The sequence below is a fragment of the Uranotaenia lowii genome, chromosome 2, assembly GCF_029784155.1.
Source record: "Uranotaenia lowii strain MFRU-FL chromosome 2, ASM2978415v1, whole genome shotgun sequence".
Taxonomy (NCBI): domain Eukaryota; kingdom Metazoa; phylum Arthropoda; class Insecta; order Diptera; family Culicidae; genus Uranotaenia; species Uranotaenia lowii.
The window spans coordinates 102,245,139-102,265,974 of NC_073692.1; the positions used below are offsets into that span (position 1 = coordinate 102,245,139).

A 20,836-nucleotide genomic window follows, 5' to 3' on the forward strand; every position below is an offset into this window, starting at 1 on the left:
ATATTTGACACTAAATTTGAGAACAGTCCGGCTCGGCCCGGTTGCCCAGATTTCATCGAAAAATGCCTGGATTTTGCCCGGATTTATTCACTTTATTTGGCAAATTAAACAAAAAAAAACAACAAACACCTCCAAAACAATATTTTTTGAACAAGTTTTATAAAACCAATCATGAAAGGTTTTTTGGAAGCCATAAATACGGTTCAAAATCTATCAATGAGTATTGATGAAAATTAATTTTGTTTTTCATTTTTTTTTTCTTGATTTTTGTTGAGGAATTTCTGAGTTTTGCATGCTGAAAAAATTCTGGCAATCTTATTCTATAATCATGTTACGAGATGCCCCCATAACTTATAACTGTAGACAAAGTTTTCAATTGTAAACTAAGTATTGCTGAAGCAACTCCGTTGCATTTGGATAAGAAAATTTTATTTTTACCCGGAGGCTGTCCGTCTAATTCAGTGGTTTTCAAACTTTTTCCCTCACCGTCCCCTTAGAAGTATTTTCGAACAAATTTGTATAGGAACACAACAAAAATTGGAAGCTCTGAGCTTTTTCACCCCCCCCCCCCCCCCCCAGAGTGCGTTAGGAACCACTTTGTAAATCACTATACCATTGTAAAAATTACTCTTACTCGATCAACTTTCTAGGACAAGTTTTGGAACCATTGAGCCAACTATTGACATCGTCTCTACTGCCCTAAACAATCTTCAAACTGGCACCTAACATCAAGCGGTTTCCGTGGTGTAGTGGTTATCACATCCGCCTAACACGCGGAAGGCCCCCGGTTCGCCCCGGGCGGAAACAATTATTTTGTTCATTTAACGAAGGGTTTAAATAAATAACTCGAATGATCCAAAGATAATAGTTGATTTGACTATACAATTATTTCTTACTCGCATAAACATGAAAAAAATTGTCCATCCGTGACAGTGTTTTTGTACTGATCAACAACACTGCCGTGACCAGGATTCGAACCTGGGTTACTACGGCCACAACGTAGGGTCCTAACCACTAGACGATCACGGCTATCTGGACATGTGTATGATCGATAGGAATCTCATAGTCAAGAACCCATGTGCACTAATTTGATCTTCATCATGAAACCAATAAATAATATAGATAACGTGCTACGAACAAACGATAAAATTTAAAAAAAAAAACCTGATGGGAAATATTTGGAATTATAAAAACATGTTGATTTACTTTAAATTAACAGCAAATCAGTCCAATATTATTGAATCCTAAATTTTTTTTTTCTGATTCAACGTTTCGGCGTTGAATAACACCTTCATCAGGAATCAAAATAGAATTCAGAATCACCTTTTTTGATCCCTGATGAAGGTATTATCCAACACAGAAACGTTGGATCAAATATAAAAGTTTTGGGATTCAATAATATTTTGCTGATTTGCTGTTAATTTAAAGTATTATAAAAACATTTTTAAAACCCTCACATGATTTTTTTGATTTTTAATGTCTCTGCAGAGTGATAGCGTTTTCGTTTATTTTCCACTGGCACAGTGACAGTGGCAGACTTCATAAACAAATTAAAATTATATATATCGTCCCGGGTGACAATTTCGTTTGTTTACGAAGAAAAAGTTTGCAACTGAACCAGTAGAAAATAAACAAAAACGCTATAAGATTATGTCTTGAGCGGGCCATAGACTACACCACATTTGTACAAATTGCGATCATTCTACGACGATTGTTTGATTATATGCTCGCCCACACACGATACAAACAAATTTCGCGCGAACACAAACGGTTGCTGGCGAAAACAGTAACAGCAACAAAAAAAAACCTAACTCCACCCCGGCTGGGGCTGAGTAAATGGCCTCAAGTTTGTACAAACAGCACCATACACCATACCACAGAGGGTTGTTTGTAGGGGAGAGGAAGGCTATATGCGCATATTAAGGAAAGCACTCTTTTTCTCCTATACTCCAAAAGATAGGAGTCTGAAAACTATATGCACATGAGCGGACATCTGTTTTATATACGTTAGTGAAATTTTTCTGTTAAAATCTCTTACAGTTTTTGTGAAAATAATTTTATAATAGAAGAAGTCAAAATAGCCGATTTCCGAAACTGGCGGGCTAAATGCGCATATTTATGTTTTTAGCTTTATTTCATTACCACTTGCAATATTTTGATATTATTTAATTGAAAATGGTAGAAACGGATGTTAGGCATACGTCAAGGCCGAAATTTTGGTGAAATTTTTTACATCACTAGTTCTTTTGCATGAAACATAGTCAAGTATGCCATAAGGCCATATTTCAGGGTAATATTTTGTCCATATTGTATTTTTATCGGATCAGTATGAAGTTCTTCTTTTTTCGCTGTATGATCGTGATTTGAGCGTAGATTTCATGTTTAAATGATAGAAAGTAAAAAATTTATAAGACTAATCTATTTTTCTTGATATAGGCATTTAACCTGCCTTGATATGGGCATTCAGAACCTGTCTCTTATTCCAATATCTTATCATTTACAACTTTGCCAAAAGCTTCGATTTGTTGAATTTCCGATTTCCAGATGAATAAGAAAGAAAAACCACTAAAATTTTTGTTCACAGAATCTGTATGCACAATAATTAAAGTTCAATATATTATAAAAAAACTGACAAAAATCTTGTTTGAATTTTTAAATTTTTTCGACTTTATATAATAATTTTATTTTTTTATGCCATGTGTTAAAAGCGTATTACCCTAAAACTGCACTAATTAGATATGATGATTCTCCAGCCATATCGTCAATCGGCTGTATGCGCATATTACCCAATATGCGCATATAGGAACACTTCCCCCTACAACATATTTAGATCCCGACTGATTTTACTCGAACCGTTTGCGCGTTCATTCAAACAGTGCCATACACGGTGCAAATCGTATTCACAGCGACAGAATGTCATCGAATTTTATCGCATTTGTACAAATGTGATGTGGTGTAGACTTCACAAATGGCTTGTGCAAATTCGATGATTGCACGTCAATTCGATGATTGCACGTCGATTGTTTGATTCTATGCTCGCCCACACACGATACAAACATATTTCGCGCGAACACAAACGATTGCTGGCGAAAACAGCAACAGCAAAAAAAACACCTCCTCCTTGGCAGTGGCTGAGTACATGGCTTGAAATTTGTACAAACAGCGCCATACAGGCCCAGAAGGTTCTTTGTACAAAACAATTCGATCCCGACCGATTTTACTTAAACCGTTTGTGCACTCACTCAAACAGTGCCATACACGATTCAAATCGTATTCACAGCGACAGAATGTCATCGAGTTTCACCGGATTTGTGCAAATGTTGTAGTCCATGGTCCGCTTAAGCGAGTTCAGTTCTGCTGAATTTAGATCCGGCAATACACCTTGATCTAGTTATCGTACTTATGTTGCAAATGTGATTGAAAGTACTTTTTTTTTCGTCTTTAAAATTGACCCATCTGTTGAATATTTAGAGTGCAACCCAAAAGAGCAATGAGCTGTCGCACAAAGTTTTTTTCGTTCCAAAAAGTTGCGTTCATTTCTAATAAGCTCGTTTGCTTGATATATGAAGTTTTCAAAATGTTATGTGCACATTGTGAAAACCCATTTTGCATCCATACCAATGAGCAGCACTGTACGAGCAAAACAAAGGAAACCCGGACCTGTCCGAAAATTTTGACATTCCAATTTGATGAAAAAGTTCAAAGCCTCAACAAATCCTATCCCATCCAAGGGGAAATAAATCATTGGGACCTTTAACACATGGTTTCGACCTTCTTTGTTCCTTCCCCTTTCATGGTGACAAAGCTGATCTTACCCGAGAAGAAATACATACAGGGAGCTCTTTCTCTTCCTGTTTCTGAAATCCACCCGGAGTGACAAACGACGAAAAGCTTTGTGGACAGCTTCCGAAAGAAGAGCTTCGGAATTTCCTGCTCAACATTCCAGTCAGAAACGTTCGAGTGGGGTGAACCCCTTTATGAGAAAAATGAAAACACAAAGGAGAAGCTGCAGAAAGAAATTTTCCGGGACCCCCAAAAATACATACATTATCGGATGAGTTATCAATTTATTCTCGAATGACTTTCGTGGAACTAAGCAAACCCACCGAGGCGAATGAAACGAATACTTCTAATATTTTTTTGTAGAATTTTGGAGAAAGCCCCCCCGTTAAGAAAACGAAACGGAACCAATATCTAGAAAAAGGATTTGTGGCTTGAAATCTCTGACTCTCCCTCATTGGGTTCTCACGTACAAATTATCAACACGTGCAGTGATTTTGGGGGGGCTTTTAGCAATGTCACGAACAGTGTTGCTGTTGATGATATAAATTTGGAGATTTATTCATCACACTACGGTTTGGCAAACCAACGCCAACGACTCGACTCGACAGTGCAGTGGTATGAGAAAGCTTTCAGTTTATTTATTTCTCTTGACGAAAAAAGGGTGGTCCTTCGCACGAACCGATTTCTGAACCGAAGATATGGTTTCCGGAGAAAATTGAACACGTCGTTTTATCGAGTTTGGCAAACGGAATAAATGAATTCTAATGTTCCTCCGTGGTAGTGGTTGGCAACGTTCAAGGATCGATGAGAGAACGACCACCTGTTTTTTCTCTAATACATTTGTGCCTGTTGTTATTTTGGTTCGATTTTTTCCATTTTTCATGTATAATCATCCTAATTTGATTTAAACTTCTGTGACAAAAAAGACAAAAAAGACAAAAAAGACAAAAAAGACAAAAAAGACAAAAAAGACAAAAAAGACAAAAAAGACAAAAAAGACAAAAAAGACAAAAAAGACAAAAAAGACAAAAAAGACAAAAAAGACAAAAAAGACAAAAAAGACAAAAAAGGCAAAAAAGACAAAAAAGACAAAAAAGACAAAAAAGACAAAAAAGACAAAAAAGACAAAAAAGACAAAAAAGACAAAAAAGACAAAAAAGACAAAAAAGACAAAAAAGACAAAAAAGACAAAAAAGACAAAAAAGACAAAAAAGACAAAAAAGACAAAAAAGACAAAAAAGACAAAAAAGACAAAAAAGACAAAAAAGACAAAAAAGACAAAAAAGACAAAAAAGACAAAAAAGACAAAAAAGACAAAAAAGACAAAAAAGACAAAAAAGACAAAAAAGACAAAAAAGACAAAAAAGACAAAAAAGACAAAAAAGACAAAAAAGACAAAAAAGACAAAAAAGACAAAAAAGACAAAAAAGACAAAAAAGACAAAAAAGATAAAAAAGACAAAAAAGACAAAAAAGACAAAAAAGACAAAAAAGACAAAAAAGACAAAAAAGACAAAAAAGACAAAAAAGACAAAAAAGACAAAAAAGACAAAAAAGACAAAAAAGACAAAAAAGACAAAAAAGACAAAAAAGACAAAAAAGACAAAAAAGACAAAAAAGACAAAAAAGACAAAAAAGACAAAAAAGACAAAAAAGACAAAAAAGACAAAAAAGACAAAAAAGACAAAAAAGACAAAAAAGACAAAAAAGACAAAAAAGACAAAAAAGACAAAAAAGACAAAAAAGACAAAAAAGACAAAAAAGACAAAAAAGACAAAAAAGACAAAAAAGACAAAAAAGACAAAAAAGACAAAAAAGACAAAAAAGACAAAAAAGACAAAAAAGACAAAAAAGACAAAAAAGACAAAAAAGACAAAAAAGACAAAAAAGACAAAAAAGACAAAAAAGACAAAAAAGACAAAAAAGACAAAAAAGACAAAAAAGACAAAAAAGACAAAAAAGACAAAAAAGACAAAAAAGACAAAAAAGACAAAAAAGACAAAAAAGACAAAAAAGACAAAAAAGACAAAAAAGACAAAAAAGACAAAAAAGACAAAAAAGACAAAAAAGACAAAAAAGACAAAAAAGACAAAAAAGACAAAAAAGACAAAAAAGACAAAAAAGACAAAAAAGACAAAAAAGACAAAAAAGACAAAAAAGACAAAAAAGACAAAAAAGACAAAAAAGACAAAAAAGACAAAAAAGACAAAAAAGACAAAAAAGACAAAAAAGACAAAAAAGACAAAAAAGACAAAAAAGACAAAAAAGACAAAAAAGACAAAAAAGACAAAAAAGACAAAAAAGACAAAAAAGACAAAAAAGACAAAAAAGACAAAAAAGACAAAAAAGACAAAAAAGACAAAAAAGACAAAAAAGACAAAAAAGACAAAAAAGACAAAAAAGACAAAAAAGACAAAAAAGACAAAAAAGACAAAAAAGACAAAAAAGACAAAAAAGACAAAAAAGACAAAAAAGACAAAAAAGACAAAAAAGACAAAAAAGACAAAAAAGACAAAAAAGACAAAAAAGACAAAAAAGACAAAAAAGACAAAAAAGACAAAAAAGACAAAAAAGACAAAAAAGACAAAAAAGACAAAAAAGACAAAAAAGACAAAAAAGACAAAAAAGACAAAAAAGACAAAAAAGACAAAAAAGACAAAAAAGACAAAAAAGACAAAAAAGACAAAAAAGACAAAAAAGACAAAAAAGACAAAAAAGACAAAAAAGACAAAAAAGACAAAAAAGACAAAAAAGACAAAAAAGACAAAAAAGACAAAAAAGACAAAAAAGACAAAAAAGACAAAAAAGACAAAAAAGACAAAAAAGACAAAAAAGACAAAAAAGACAAAAAAGACAAAAAAGACAAAAAAGACAAAAAAGACAAAAAAGACAAAAAAGACAAAAAAGACAAAAAAGACAAAAAAGACAAAAAAGACAAAAAAGACAAAAAAGACAAAAAAGACAAAAAAGACAAAAAAGACAAAAAAGACAAAAAAGACAAAAAAGACAAAAAAGACAAAAAAGACAAAAAAGACAAAAAAGACAAAAAAGACAAAAAAGACAAAAAAGACAAAAAAGACAAAAAAGACAAAAAAGACAAAAAAGACAAAAAAGACAAAAAAGACAAAAAAGACAAAAAAGACAAAAAAGACAAAAAAGACAAAAAAGACAAAAAAGACAAAAAAGACAAAAAAGACAAAAAAGACAAAAAAGACAAAAAAGACAAAAAAGACAAAAAAGACAAAAAAGACAAAAAAGACAAAAAAGACAAAAAAGACAAAAAAGACAAAAAAGACAAAAAAGACAAAAAAGACAAAAAAGACAAAAAAGACAAAAAAGACAAAAAAGACAAAAAAGACAAAAAAGACAAAAAAGACAAAAAAGACAAAAAAGACAAAAAAGACAAAAAAGACAAAAAAGACAAAAAAGACAAAAAAGACAAAAAAGACAAAAAAGACAAAAAAGACAAAAAAGACAAAAAAGACAAAAAAGACAAAAAAGACAAAAAAGACAAAAAAGACAAAAAAGACAAAAAAGACAAAAAAGACAAAAAAGACAAAAAAGACAAAAAAGACAAAAAAGACAAAAAAGACAAAAAAGACAAAAAAGACAAAAAAGACAAAAAAGACAAAAAAGACAAAAAAGACAAAAAAGACAAAAAAGACAAAAAAGACAAAAAAGACAAAAAAGACAAAAAAGACAAAAAAGACAAAAAAGACAAAAAAGACAAAAAAGACAAAAAAGACAAAAAAGACAAAAAAGACAAAAAAGACAAAAAAGACAAAAAAGACAAAAAAGACAAAAAAGACAAAAAAGACAAAAAAGACAAAAAAGACAAAAAAGACAAAAAAGACAAAAAAAAAACAAAAAAGACGGAAAAGGACGGAAAAGGACGGAAAAGGACGGAAAAGGACGGAAAAGGACGGAAAAGGACGGAAAAGGACGGAAAAGGACGGAAAAGGACGGAAAAGGACGGAAAAGGACGGAAAAGGACGGAAAAGGACGGAAAAGGACGGAAAAGGACGGAAAAGGACGGAAAAGGACGGAAAAGGACGGAAAAGGACGGAAAAGGACGGAAAAGGACGGAAAAGGACGGAAAAGGACGGAAAAGGACGGAAAAGGACGGAAAAGGACGGAAAAGGACGGAAAAGGACGGAAAAGGACGGAAAAGGACGGAAAAGGACGGAAAAGGACGGAAAAGGACGGAAAAGGACGGAAAAGGACGGAAAAGGACGGAAAAGAACGGAAAAGGACGGAAAAAGACGAAAAAGTAAAAAAAGACAGAAAAGACGCACAAAACAGACTAAAAATTAAAGAAAGAATAACACGAGAATCAAGATATTCATTTCTATTTTTGTTTATTTTGATTTTTTCTTTGTATTTTTCGTAATCTTTTATTTATTTCGTTTCTTTTCATTTTTTCATGTTTTATCGCTGTTATTTTCGTTTCATTTTTGTTTTTCTAGTTTTTTTTTGTCATTCTTATAAAAAAATTTTAAAATTTTTTTTAAATTTTTTTTTAATTTTTTCATAGAGAACAAATGAGACGAATGGACGAAAGCTACTGTTAAATTCCTCTCTAAATTAAACAAATTAGAATTAGATTTTCTTTCATTTGTTCGTCACTTTTGCCATTTTGATTTTTTTTGTCATTTTTTATCATTGACATTATTGGGCATATTTGATTTTGTATCATTATAGTCTTTTTTCACCAATTGAGTGCTTTTATTTCTTTTAAATATTTACCTATTCTGTAGTTTTGGCAAAATCTCTAAAACGACAATAATTGACATGAATGGCCAAAATAAAAAAAAAAACAAATCCTTTTGTCCATTGTTGTCATTTTGTAATTTATTGTTATTGTAGTAATTTATACCATTTATTTATATCATTCAAACAATTTTCTAATCAATGAGAAGGATAATATGTTGAAAAAATTGTTATTTCTGCTTTAGTTACAAAAAAACTGTGCGTGTCAATTATTGAAGACAGGTTCGACCCGAGATTTTTCTTCCTAAAACCGATTTTTCTGAGGAGTTTGGAATTTGAATACTTGAATTATCATCTAGTATTTTCGAATGGAATGTTACGAATTTTCTTTATTTTCTGAATATTTTGAGGGACAAACTTTTAATCTAATGAGAAAAAAAGGCTGAGGTGTATTACTTAAAACTATTCACTAAAGTCGTTAGATTTTTAAGTCACATTTTTCAGTTCTCGGAGTTGTAATTATTAAAAAAAAATACACTCAAATCCCATTACATTATTTCCACCTTCTGGTGCTGAAAGCTGACCCCGAAATGGTCGGGGCTACAAACGACGGATTTGCAAATTTTCCATCAGCTAGCCAGCCAGCCCGTCGTCGACGTTTTGTGCTGCCTGGTTCTGTATTTACTTTTTTCGCCGTTGAGCACAAGTTAAACGGTTATTCTTTTATTTTGTTGCTGCCGCCAGCAGCCATCTCTTCCGTAGTTGCAAAAACGATGCGGGGTCATTTATGTTTATTTTCATGGGCGCACTTTTTCAACCGCCCCATCAAATTGAGCAAAGAAAGCTTGGTATCAGCTTTTCAAAGAACGTTAAAGCAATTTTATGGAAAGCTTATCAAAAGTTATATTTTCATTCAAGATTTTTTTTAAGTAGAATCTCCAATTAAGTTCTTTTTATAGGAAGGAACCTTTTCTAAAATAAAAATAAAAATCTTTTTTTTCCTCTTAAAAATGTATCCTATTGAATTGTTAATCCTAATTTGTTTTTAGTCCCCAACAGAACTTCACAGCCACAAGAATAGCTGCAAAGGTTCATTGCTTTCTCGTGCCAACGTGAAGAAGATCGTGAATATTAAACGTATTTCGTAGCTTTGGTTTTATGGTCGCTTTTTTACTAACCCTGATTATTCTTCCCTAGAAAAACCGTTTATGGTCGGATATAAATTCCCTCCAGTCCATATTAATCTGGAGAGGAAACTTTGCCTTACTAAGAAAAGTAAGAATTACGTTGATAATGATGATGACTGATTGAAATTGAATTGTTTTCGTATTCGACATTGTTATTTTTCAGTTTATTTTAACAAATGCCAAAAAACTCCGTTCGACAACCGCTGAGCTGGAAATGAAATTTAAATTCGCACACTGCACTCAGTTTTCCCAAAACTGTCGACAGGTTCCCCATACCCACGGTGAAATATTCGGTGCTGGCATCTGTCGTCGACCCAGAAAAATGGTGACAGTGGAATTTTTTTTTATTCGAAAGCTGGTTTTACCGTAATGCGAAACCTGCGAACGTTGATCCTTTTCCATCGCCCGGTCGGTAGCTGCATTTCGTTTATTTCCGTACAATGATCCTTTTCAGTTTGAGAGCTGCTCGAAAAATAAACGATTGAGTTTTCACTGTCAACCGGACCGGTATCCAGTAACTCGGTAGGAAAATGAGAGAAAAAAAAAACGAAAAACTTCATCTGGCCATCTGTTGTTAATCTCGTCGGATGGGTCTCATGAATTGTAAAATTTATTGTTTTCTCTGGTTCGATTTGTGCCCTAAAATGATTGCATTGAATTCACTGGTACTTTGAGATTGAAATTTTCCATCGAAATTATTCAATTTTTTTCTAAGTTCAATGTTCTTCAAGTTCCGATACACATTTTAGGTATTAACGATCGACGAAAATCTCCAATATGCTCAATATTAACAAAACTGAACTTTAAGAAGTACTGTGTTGGTGGAAGACTACGGAATCGTTCCACTAAAACCACCATGGGCTTCATGCCTGGTGTGCCCCTTGATTTTACTATATGATACTACATCAAGGAGAGGCTGTACTCTTGCACTTATGCATCGCACCCTTGTTAATTCCTATTTCGCTAACTTCAGACTAGTACAGAGGATTCCGAGACGTGTTTCGATCAGAGGCATGCAACGTTATACGATTTATGCCTTGATAGCATTGGAGATGAAAGCTGAAATCTGATGAAAGAAGCTTAAATCTGACCAAAAAAGCTTAAATCTGAGAGATATTCTCCACGTTTCCGATTATGTAAAAGTAAGGCTTTCAAAGTAATTCGCGTCCGTCACAGCAACCACTCCAGTAGGATTTCTAACCATCAAGCTTATCCAGCGGCGTTGTTATGACATATCCTACAACACTTGAACTGGCAAGACCCATTTCGTTCATCAAGTAATGAAAATCGTGTTATAGACTTAAAAACACTGCTAGTCTGCAGAAACGCGGATCTACTTACAACGAGAGTCGACTGTTCTGTGCGACCCCGACGATAACGTAAACTCTGCGTTCCCACTAAGACTAAGCTCTTTAAATATAAGAATGTTTCGAATTATTTTTAATGGTTTCGGAATTGTCAAAGGTTAAAGGGAATAATCAAACATGCAGTTCAGTAAATCGCAACCAAAAAAATGCTCATCCGTAACAGTGCCTTTCTAATCAACACTGCCGTGACCAGGATTCGAACCTGGGTTACTACGGCCACAACGTAGGGTCCTAACCACTAGACGATCACGGCTATCTGGACATGAGCTTAATCGAAAGGTATCTCATGCTCAAGAACCCATGCTCGCTAATTTGATCTTCATAATTAAACCAATAAACATGATAGATATAACGTGCTTCAGGCATACCAACCGTCATATCCTGATAAAAAATGTAAAAGATTTTTGCGTCGCGACGGGAAATATCCTCTATTGTGTTCTCGGCTTAAGGAGGTCATAGACAAAAATGGAAGGTTTAAGATCTTAAATAAGTAAAAAATGTTGTGTTCCATCGAATAGAGAAATTTTGATAACGGTCGTTGCATGAGGAAACATTTGATGTCAAGCTGAGCACAAAAACCCATCAACCGTTTCCGTGGTGTAGTGGTTATCACATCCGCCTAACACGCGGAAAGCCCCCGGTTCGATCCCGGGCGGAAACAATTATTTTAATAATTTGCCATAATATATTGGAAATGGTCAAAGATAAGTGCACGGAGAAAAAAAGTATGGTATTTCCAACAATAATCCACTTATATTCAATCATTTAACTGATTTCTTCTCGACCAACTATAATTATCAAAATTTCAACAATACACATAATAGACAATGTGATTAATTTCATATTCAACAATATATATATAACACATTCAATTATAGTTGTATGATTGATTTTTTGTATTCAACTATAAATATAATAGATTGAAATATAACGTACGATTGATGTCATGCATTCAACAATAATTATAGTAGATTCAACTGTAATAATATAATTGATTTGACTATAAATGTGATAGATTCAACTATAATAATATGATTGATTTAATTATAAATATGATTGTTTCAATTGTATTTCTATGATTGATTCAATGAGGTCAACTATGAATATTGTAAATTTAAATTCTGTTTATATTGGCTTTTGGCTAGTGAACGGTAGACAATGTGCAACTCGAGACCCCATACACCCAACCTTCGGGTAGTGGTCATATCACCTCTTGTCTGCAACTCCGATTCTCTACCTCCCCGTGGTGCTAGCTGGGGTGCGAGCAACCTTAGCGGAGATCTGGTACCCAACCCCGGTGGATGCTATGGTCGCATGCAGACTGAGTCAGGGGGCTTCGTACGCGTCTGTTCTCCATGTCAGGGGTGGCGTGCGGAGTGCAACAACGTCCTGGTGGTGTTCGGGACCCAAAACAGCAACATCACGACGGTCCTCCTGCGAAATAGTGGGGTTAGCTGCGGGCCTTGCGAGCCCGTGACTACAAAAAACATAAGCAACGAACAACGAACAACAAATTTCGGATGGAAATCGGCAAAGACCGACGCGACGAAAAGGGACTAACGATTGGAAACTTGGAACATGGAACTGCCGATCTTTAAATTTTGTGGGCAGTGCGCACGTGCTCTCCAACGAATTGAAGAGCCGCCAATTCGACATCGTAACGCTGCAGGAGGTATGCTTGAAGGGCTCCACGGTACGAACGTACCCAGATGGTCGTGCCATCTACCAGCTTTTATAGTGATGGGAAAGATGCAAAAGCGCGTGATCGGGTGGTGGCCGATCAACTCACGAATGTGCCGGTTGAGAATCATGGGCCGGTTCTTCAACATCAGCATCATCAACGTGCACAGCCCTCACCTCGGAAGTACCGGTGACGACAAAGACCGACAGCGGAAGAGGCAGCGAGTCCGACTTTTCCAGGAGAAAAAGCGTCGCCTGGAGGAGGAGGAGCTCGAGGAGCTGGAGCAGCTGCATCGTTCCCAAGAAACACGAAAGTTCTATCAGAAACTCAACGCATCCCGCAAAGGCTTCGTGCCGCAAGCCGAAATGTGCCGGGATAAGGACGGGGGTATCCTGACGGACAATCGTGAGGTGATCAAAAGGTGGAAGCAGCACTTCGATGAACACCTGAACGGCGCACATGCAAGAGATCAAGACGATGGGGGAAGGTACATCGCCGGCGTAGCCAACGATGAAGAGGAGCCACTCCCAACGATAAGTGAAGTTAAGGAAGCCATTCGTCAGCTGAATAGAAACAAGTCGGCTGGGAAGGATGGCATCGCAGCTGAACTCATCAAAGTGGGCCCGGACAAGTTGGCCGATTGCCTACACCGGTTGATAGTCCGGATTTGGGACATAGAACAGCTACCGGAGGAGTGGAAAGAGGGGGTAATATGGGAGTCATCAGGCCGGCTTTATGGAGGGACGGTCTACGACGGACCAGATATTCACATTACGGCAAATCCTCCAAAAATGCCGTGAACACCAAGTCCCTACGCACCATCTATTCATCGACTTCAAAGCCGCATACGACACGATCGACCGTAACGAGCTATGGAAAATCATGGACGAGAACGGCTTTTCCGGGAAGCTGACCAGATTGATCAAGGCGACGATGGATGGAACGCAGTGCTGTGTGCGGATTTCGGATGAATTGTCGAGTTCATTCGAATCGCGCAGGGGGCTTCGACAAGGTGATGTTCTATCCTGCATGATGTTCAACGTGGCGCTAGAAGGTGTTATTCGACGAGCGGTGAGCGAAATGCGGAGCACGATTTTCAACAGATCCAGTCAACTTATCTGCTTTGCAGATGACATTGATATAGTCGGCAGATCAACTGCGGCGGTGGAGGAGATCTACCGCAAACTGAAACGCAAAGCAGGAAGGATTGAGTTGATGATCAATACGTCCAAGACGAAGTACATGCTGGCCTGTGGATCCGAGACCGACCGAACCCGCTTGTCCAGTAATAACAAGGTCACGATCGACGGCGGCGAGCTGGAGATAGTCGAAGATTTTGTCTATCTCGGCTCACTGGTGACCGCAGACAATGACACCAGCTGTGAGATCCGGAGGCGAATTATCAGCGGAAGTCGTGTCTACTAAGGACTCCACAAGCAACTGCGTTCGAGAAGACTTAGCCCTCGCACGAAGTGTAACCTGTATATGACGCTCATTAGACCGGTTGTTCTCTACGGGCACGAGACATGGATATTGCTCGAGGAGGACCTGCGTACACTCGGGGTATTCGAGCGACGAGTGTTAAGAACCATCTTTGGCGGCGTACAGGAGAACGGAGTGTGGAGGCGAAGGATGAACCACGAGCTCGCGCGACTCTACGGCGAACCCAGTATCCAGAAGGTGGTGAAAGCTGGCCGGATACGCTGGGCGGGACATGTTGCGCGAATGCCGGACGACTGTCCTGCAAAACAGCTGTTCGCTACGAATCCGGTAGGAACAAGACGAGCGGGGGCGCAACGAGCGAGGTGGTTAGACCAAGTGGAGCGTGATCTGACGAACGTGGTGTGCCCGAGGAATTGGAGAACGGTTGCCATGGACCGAGTGAATTTTAGGAATTATGTTCGTCAAGTTATGTCGTGAGACGGAATACTATGTAAATAAAAAAATAACCTGTTTATATTGGAAGTTATCATATCTTAAGATGTTTTTTTTCGGAAAAATAAATGGCTACCATTTATTTTCTTTTAATTTATTATTTCAGCATTTTGCATCAAGTTTGTTTTAGCAACCACGATACTAGAAAACTGACCAGAAATCCTGATATCCACGTCCTGGTTCCTCCGCTGTTGTTCTTTTTGCATCTTGATGCATGGTTGCCCAGAAAACTGTGCGTCTTAACTAATCGATCCCGGAAGACGTCCTCAGGAGTCCGTGCTTCTGCAACAGGCGAAGATTGACCTTGTGGGGAGAAAATTCACTCAATATCATGACATCAATCTATCATACGCTGACTTACCAATGCTAGTTTCCTTTGGGATACTGCCAGGATCAGGTAAAGAAACGTCGAGACCCACGTCTATTTCGAGGGCAACCAGAGTAGGGTTACCTTTCCTAATGACAGGAACTGTCGGCTTACTACACGACCGCTACAAGGAACTGGTAGAGCGCTTGAGCACCGCCGAAGAGCGCTTGAGCCTTGCCATCGCCGTCAGGAAATGCCGACTGAGCCCTAAAAACAACACTACGATCGCTGCAGGGAACGTATTGGTCTTACACTTACGATTTTTTTTAAATTTTTGCTGATGAACACGGATGAACACTATAGTATTCAAGTTGCACACACTCAATCATAAAAATATAGTTTAATTTTATACTTTATATTTATATATTTATAGTTCAATACCTAGAATCAATCATACATTTGTAGTTGAATCTATCATATTTACGATTGAATCAATTATACCACCACAATCAAATCTATCATATTTATAGTTAAATGTTAAAGGTCAACTAGAAATAATATGGTTGAATCTATTATATTTATAGTTGAATAACTAAAACCAATCATACAATTGTAGTTGAATTTATCATATTAACAATTGAATCATTTCAGTTGTTTCTATTATATTCATAGTTGATTACGTTAAGTCAATCATCAGTTTGTTGTTGAGTCTATTATATTTATACAGGGTGACAAAAAAGTCCGGTCACACAGAAAAATCTCAATATTTCAAAGAATAAGATGAAAATCAGAATCTGACTTTCATAGATTTATTCAGTAACTCATCAAGATACTTCACAGACGATATTTCGGAATTACACCACCTTTCTCTGATCGAAGCAGCTTCAGCCGTCTCGGAAAGTCGTCGCAAGCGGCGCGCACGTCCAGTCTCGTATAATCTTTTTCAACGTTGGAGTTCTCACAGACCTTGGTCGTCCAGATCGTGTCCCCAGATCGTGCCTCCTCGGTGCCTCTGGTCTCTAGGTATCGATTTATGGACTTTCCGGTTGATTACGAGCGGTTTTAGGTGTTTAAATATGTTGAATATGTGTCCGGGTTTGTACCCTCTCACATACTCAGCGATAACAGCTGCTCTCAACTCTGCCACTCACAACTTAATGTACACAAGCTGCACAGAAATGAAACACCGCTACTGTGGGCAGCAAAGTTAGCACTTTCATTTGACATATAGGTGGCACCAGATAGATGCAACGTATAGGCTCCAGGTGACCCCAAAAAAAAGTGTGACAGGACTTTTTTGTCACCTTGGATGCGAAAAAATCAACTAAGCTTAGATGATTGCTATAACCAGCTGAAATATTTAGAACAACTGTGGTCTTTTTTCTCCGTGTGTCTATTTTCCACCAAATTGGTTCTTCTAAAATTAAAAAAAAACCACCCAATCAACTCTGCCGTGACCAGGATTCGAACCTGGGTTACTACGGCCACAACGTAGGGTCCTAACCACTAGACGATCACGGCTATTTGGGCTAGTACGTATGTACCGAACAAATTCTGTCTTATGAACCGATAGCTGGGTCTGGACATTTGGCCGAAGGCTGGCGGGCCGAAAGATGTAAGTAAGCCGAACAAAAAAGGGCGAATAGAACATAATGCCGAAAATTGTTCGGATGTTACGCCGTATGGTCACTAGACCGAATGAACGATATTCTGAATAGTTACTAAGGGCATGCTATTAATCTAAATCACCCTCAACCACTTACTCGAAGAACATCAACTGGCACTATTGTCCATTCAGCTTACGTTGCATTTAGCATATAAATTTGGATTGAAGATTATTCAGCATATCGTTTATTCGGCCTAATGACCATACGGGCTAACATCTATTCGAACGAACAATTTTCAGGCTTATGTTCCATTCGACCTATTGTCTTCGGCCTAACATCTTTCGAGCCGGCAGTCTTCGGCCAAATGTTTAGGGGCCCTGCTATCGGTTCATCAAGCAGAATTATACCGTATTTGTTTATGCCGAGTGTTGCACTAGTGTTGCACTGGTGCACCACTAGGTGCTGTCAAACTGTTTGTTTATTCGGACAGTGTTGCACTAGATTTGACCTGGTGTTGCACTGCCATCGGGCGGTGTTGCCCCGAAAATTTTGTCAGTGTTGCGAGAGAGCGTGTGAGTGAGCGAGGTAGCAATACACTGGCGACGATTTTTGTTTGTTTTTATCGGGAACGGTGGGACACTCCACGAGTGGTAAAAACAAATACAGTATTAGTTCGATATTGAATTATGAAGATCAAATTAGTGGCCATGGGTTCTTGATTATGAGATAGCTGTCGGGTATGCACATGTTCAGATAGCCGTGATCGTCTAGTGGTTAGGACCCTACGTTGTGGCCGTAGTAACCCAGGTTCGAATCCTGGTCACGGCAGTGTTGATTCAAATGACACTGTCACGGATGGGCACTATTTTTCATTCTAGGGGAACGATACGATCAAACTTCCCTTGATCATTTTTGAAGAAATGACTGTATCAAATTATTAAAATAATTGTTTCCGCCCGGGATCGAACCGGGGGCCTTCCGCGTGTTAGGCGGATGTGATAACCACTACACCACGGAAACTGTTGTTGAGTTTTCAAGCTCAGCATGGCATCAAATATTGTCGCATGTAACGGACAATTTTTAACTTACTTAAGATCTTAAATCTTCTAGTTTTGTCTAAATATCTATGATCTTCTTCGGCCGAGAGAGAACACAATAGAGGACATATTCAATCGCGACGCAAAAATCATTTACAATCTTTTTTTATCAGGATTTTTATTATGATGGTTGGTATGCCGGAAGTACCTTAAGTCTATCATGATTATTGGTTTAATTATGAAGGGTGGGGATGAATAAACCTATAGGTTTAAAATCCCAAAAAAAAGAAAAAAAAGAAAAAAAAAAGTTTAATTATGAAAATTAAATAAGCGAACATGGGTTCTTGACTATGAGATAGATACCTGTCGATTTAACACATGTCCAAATAGCCGTGATCGTCTAGTGGTTAGGACCCTACGTTGTGGCCGTAGTAACTCAGGTTCGAATCCTGGTCACGGCAGTGTTGTTGATCAGAACTGAAACACTGTCACGGATGGACAATTTTTTATGCCTTTGTTATTCATTATCAACTGTTATTTTTTATGTTTTTAAACGATCTGTTCAATTCAATTTGAGTTTTGTGCAGCCTTTGATTGGTGTGCAGAAAATTTCACTCACCATAATCAACAGTTTTGCTCAGAATAAGGATCACAAAGCTAAATTTTTAGGCACATCCAGGATCTGATTTTAATTAGTTGCCATAGAGATCTTCTTCCATCTTATTGCACTTACATTCATCGAATCAGATGCAGCTTCAAAACAATCACAACAGCAGCAACATCGTAGTCTAGGATATCCCTCATCGTGTTCCGAGGAAATTCTATCTAATGATGTACTTAATCCCCCCTACATGGTGGCATTATTTTGATATGTGCTTTGTGTGTGACCTCCTTTGCTTGTCGCCGAGCCGAGCCTTTGCAACACACTAATCCAAAGTCAGTGTGTTTTGGGATTTCTGGTAAAGCAATCGGGAAGGCCCGACTTGTGTTGTCTACATACAAACACCGCTTCACATTCAGAACAAAGATAAACAGACGCTTCATACAGCCGAACGAACTGCTGAAATCCAAAATCACTGAACCATCCTCCCGGGGGAGAGGATTTTATGGTGTCATTTATGATATGCTGGTCCCCCTTCGGTTGATCCTGAAGAGAGAGAAAGGGATGTGCTGGTACCCGCCAAAACCAACCATCGGCAGTTCTTGTTTGTGATTTCAAACGCATGTGTGCTGGCACAGGGATTATTTTGGCAATATGCTCGGTTGCCATCGTCCTTGGGTGTTTTTATTTTGTATTTTTTTTTCCTGAATTCTGTCTCTCTTCCTCCCTGTCTCTGCGGGAAAAGTTGGATCACAAGCATGATATGAATTTTTCGGATACCATTCTTGTGTCTTTCCCGTTTGATGGCGGCAGCACCATGGCACAGAATCGAAAGCCCCGGGTTGTTTGTGAGATGGCTTTGCTGTAAATTCATGGGATATCATGGGGCTGTCAATCATCTCTCAAGAGAGAGACGGTGCGACCGAACAACCAATTTTGGATGACGGAAAGGGTTTGGGCCATCGCCCATCAGTGTAATGGTCGTCGATTACGAACCAAATGAAGGTATATTTATTCGTAAAGTTTAGTTTATTGGATGCTGGAGAGGCCGGTTCAAAGGCGAGTCAAGTGAGCTGGGTTCGTTGTTTGAAACTGTTTTATGAACATGTATGTTTCGAGTGAAAATAGTCGGATGAATGCCAATCAACCCATATCAGGTTTGTGATTGGGTTTTCCAAAAATTGTCGGATAGTAAACTTTAGATCTGCGAAAGGGATTTAGTCGCACTTTCATGAGTTGTTTCAATGTTGGGGGTAGAATAATCGTCAGAGTCGGAGTTGTCTAACCTTGATTATCGTCATTTTTTCATATGTTAAGGATTTTAGTCTTAACATAAAACCATAATTTCGCGAAGTTTGAACGGTTTTACAAGAAGTGATTCTCACTCTTAAATATGCTTGTCCATATAGCCGTGATCGTCTAGTGGTTAGGACCCTACGTTGTGGCCGTAGTAACCCAGGTTAGAATCCTGGTCACGGCAGTGTTGATTAGAAAGATACTGTCACGGATGGGCAATTTTTTTGAATTTAAGGGATCCACTTTAAGGGACTATTGAAAATGTACATTCATCTTTTTGATCATGTCAGTCAAATAAAATAATTGCTTCCGCCCGGGATCGAACCGGGGGCCTTCCGCGTGTTAGGCGGATGTGATAACCACTACACCACGGAAACTGCTGATAAAAATTGGTGTTCAGTCTGTCAAATAGTGTTCCATGTAACGATCTTTATCAATATTTCTTTGTGAAATGGAACAAAACATGTTTGACTTATTTAAGGTCTTAAATCTTAAGTTTTGTGATCTTCTTAGGCCGACAATACAATAGATGACATTTCCCATCGCGATGCAAAAATAGTTCATTCTTTTTTATCAAACTTTGTTTTTTTGTTATCGATTGCCTAAAATATTTGGTTTCATTATGAAGATCAAATTAGTGGCCATGGGTTCTTGACTATGAGATACCTGTCGGGTATGCACATGTCCAGATAGCCGTGATCGTCTAGTGGTTAGGACCCTACGTTGTGGCCGTAGTAACCCAGGTTCGAATCCTGGTCACGGCAGTGTTGGTCAGTACAAAAACACTGTCACGGATGGATATTTTTTTACATGTTTATGCGAATAAGAAATAATTTTATAGTCAAATCAACTATGTGTTATCTTTGGATCATTCAAGTTATTTGTTTAAATCCTTTGTTAGTGAGCAAAATAATTGTTTCCGCCCGGGATCGAACCGGGGGCCTTCCGCGTGTTAGGCGGATGTGATAACCACTACACCACGGAAACCCATGAGTAGTGTTTGGTATGAGTGGGATATGATCATGAACTGTACTGCATCAAGTTTATTTTAGAGTGGTTTTCTTACCGTATAAAAACCTTGGTAATTCCTAAAAACCATGTACATACCCGTGTTCAACTTAATTTGAGACTTGAGATAATCAGACATGTAACCTCTGATCTGAGATCATGAGACCCGAGACTTGTGAGTGTGACCCTCGAGTCACGAAACATGAGACCATACACCTGAGACCTCACACTTGCGACCTGAGATCTGAGGCCTGGAAACTTAGACCTGAGAGCTGAATTGAATTTGGTCTTGAAAAATGAGGCCTTAAGACCTGAGCG

At 37.5% G+C, this 20,836-nt stretch overlaps 1 protein-coding gene and 9 non-coding genes across 10 annotated transcripts in view; 4 read left to right on the forward strand and 6 right to left on the reverse strand.

Moving 5' to 3' along the window:
• The window catches only part of LOC129744990 (mitogen-activated protein kinase 1-like), a 323,706-nt gene that overhangs the window by 66,546 nt on the left and 236,324 nt on the right, over positions 1-20,836 (forward strand). The window lies entirely within an intron of this gene.
• Trnah-gug (transfer RNA histidin (anticodon GUG)) lies at positions 958-1,029 on the reverse strand. The gene has a single exon. It is a non-coding gene; the product is annotated as a tRNA-His (tRNA).
• Positions 11,228-11,299, reverse strand: Trnah-gug (transfer RNA histidin (anticodon GUG)). Its single transcript has one exon. It is a non-coding gene; the product is annotated as a tRNA-His (tRNA).
• Trnah-gug (transfer RNA histidin (anticodon GUG)) lies at positions 16,419-16,490 on the reverse strand. Its single transcript has one exon. It is a non-coding gene; the product is annotated as a tRNA-His (tRNA).
• Positions 17,333-17,404, forward strand: Trnah-gug (transfer RNA histidin (anticodon GUG)). Its single transcript has one exon. It is a non-coding gene; the product is annotated as a tRNA-His (tRNA).
• Positions 17,524-17,596, reverse strand: Trnav-aac (transfer RNA valine (anticodon AAC)). Its single transcript has one exon. It is a non-coding gene; the product is annotated as a tRNA-Val (tRNA).
• On the forward strand, positions 19,623-19,694 carry Trnah-gug (transfer RNA histidin (anticodon GUG)). The gene has a single exon. It is a non-coding gene; the product is annotated as a tRNA-His (tRNA).
• Positions 19,815-19,887, reverse strand: Trnav-aac (transfer RNA valine (anticodon AAC)). Its single transcript has one exon. It is a non-coding gene; the product is annotated as a tRNA-Val (tRNA).
• On the forward strand, positions 20,203-20,274 carry Trnah-gug (transfer RNA histidin (anticodon GUG)). The gene has a single exon. It is a non-coding gene; the product is annotated as a tRNA-His (tRNA).
• Positions 20,425-20,497, reverse strand: Trnav-aac (transfer RNA valine (anticodon AAC)). Its single transcript has one exon. It is a non-coding gene; the product is annotated as a tRNA-Val (tRNA).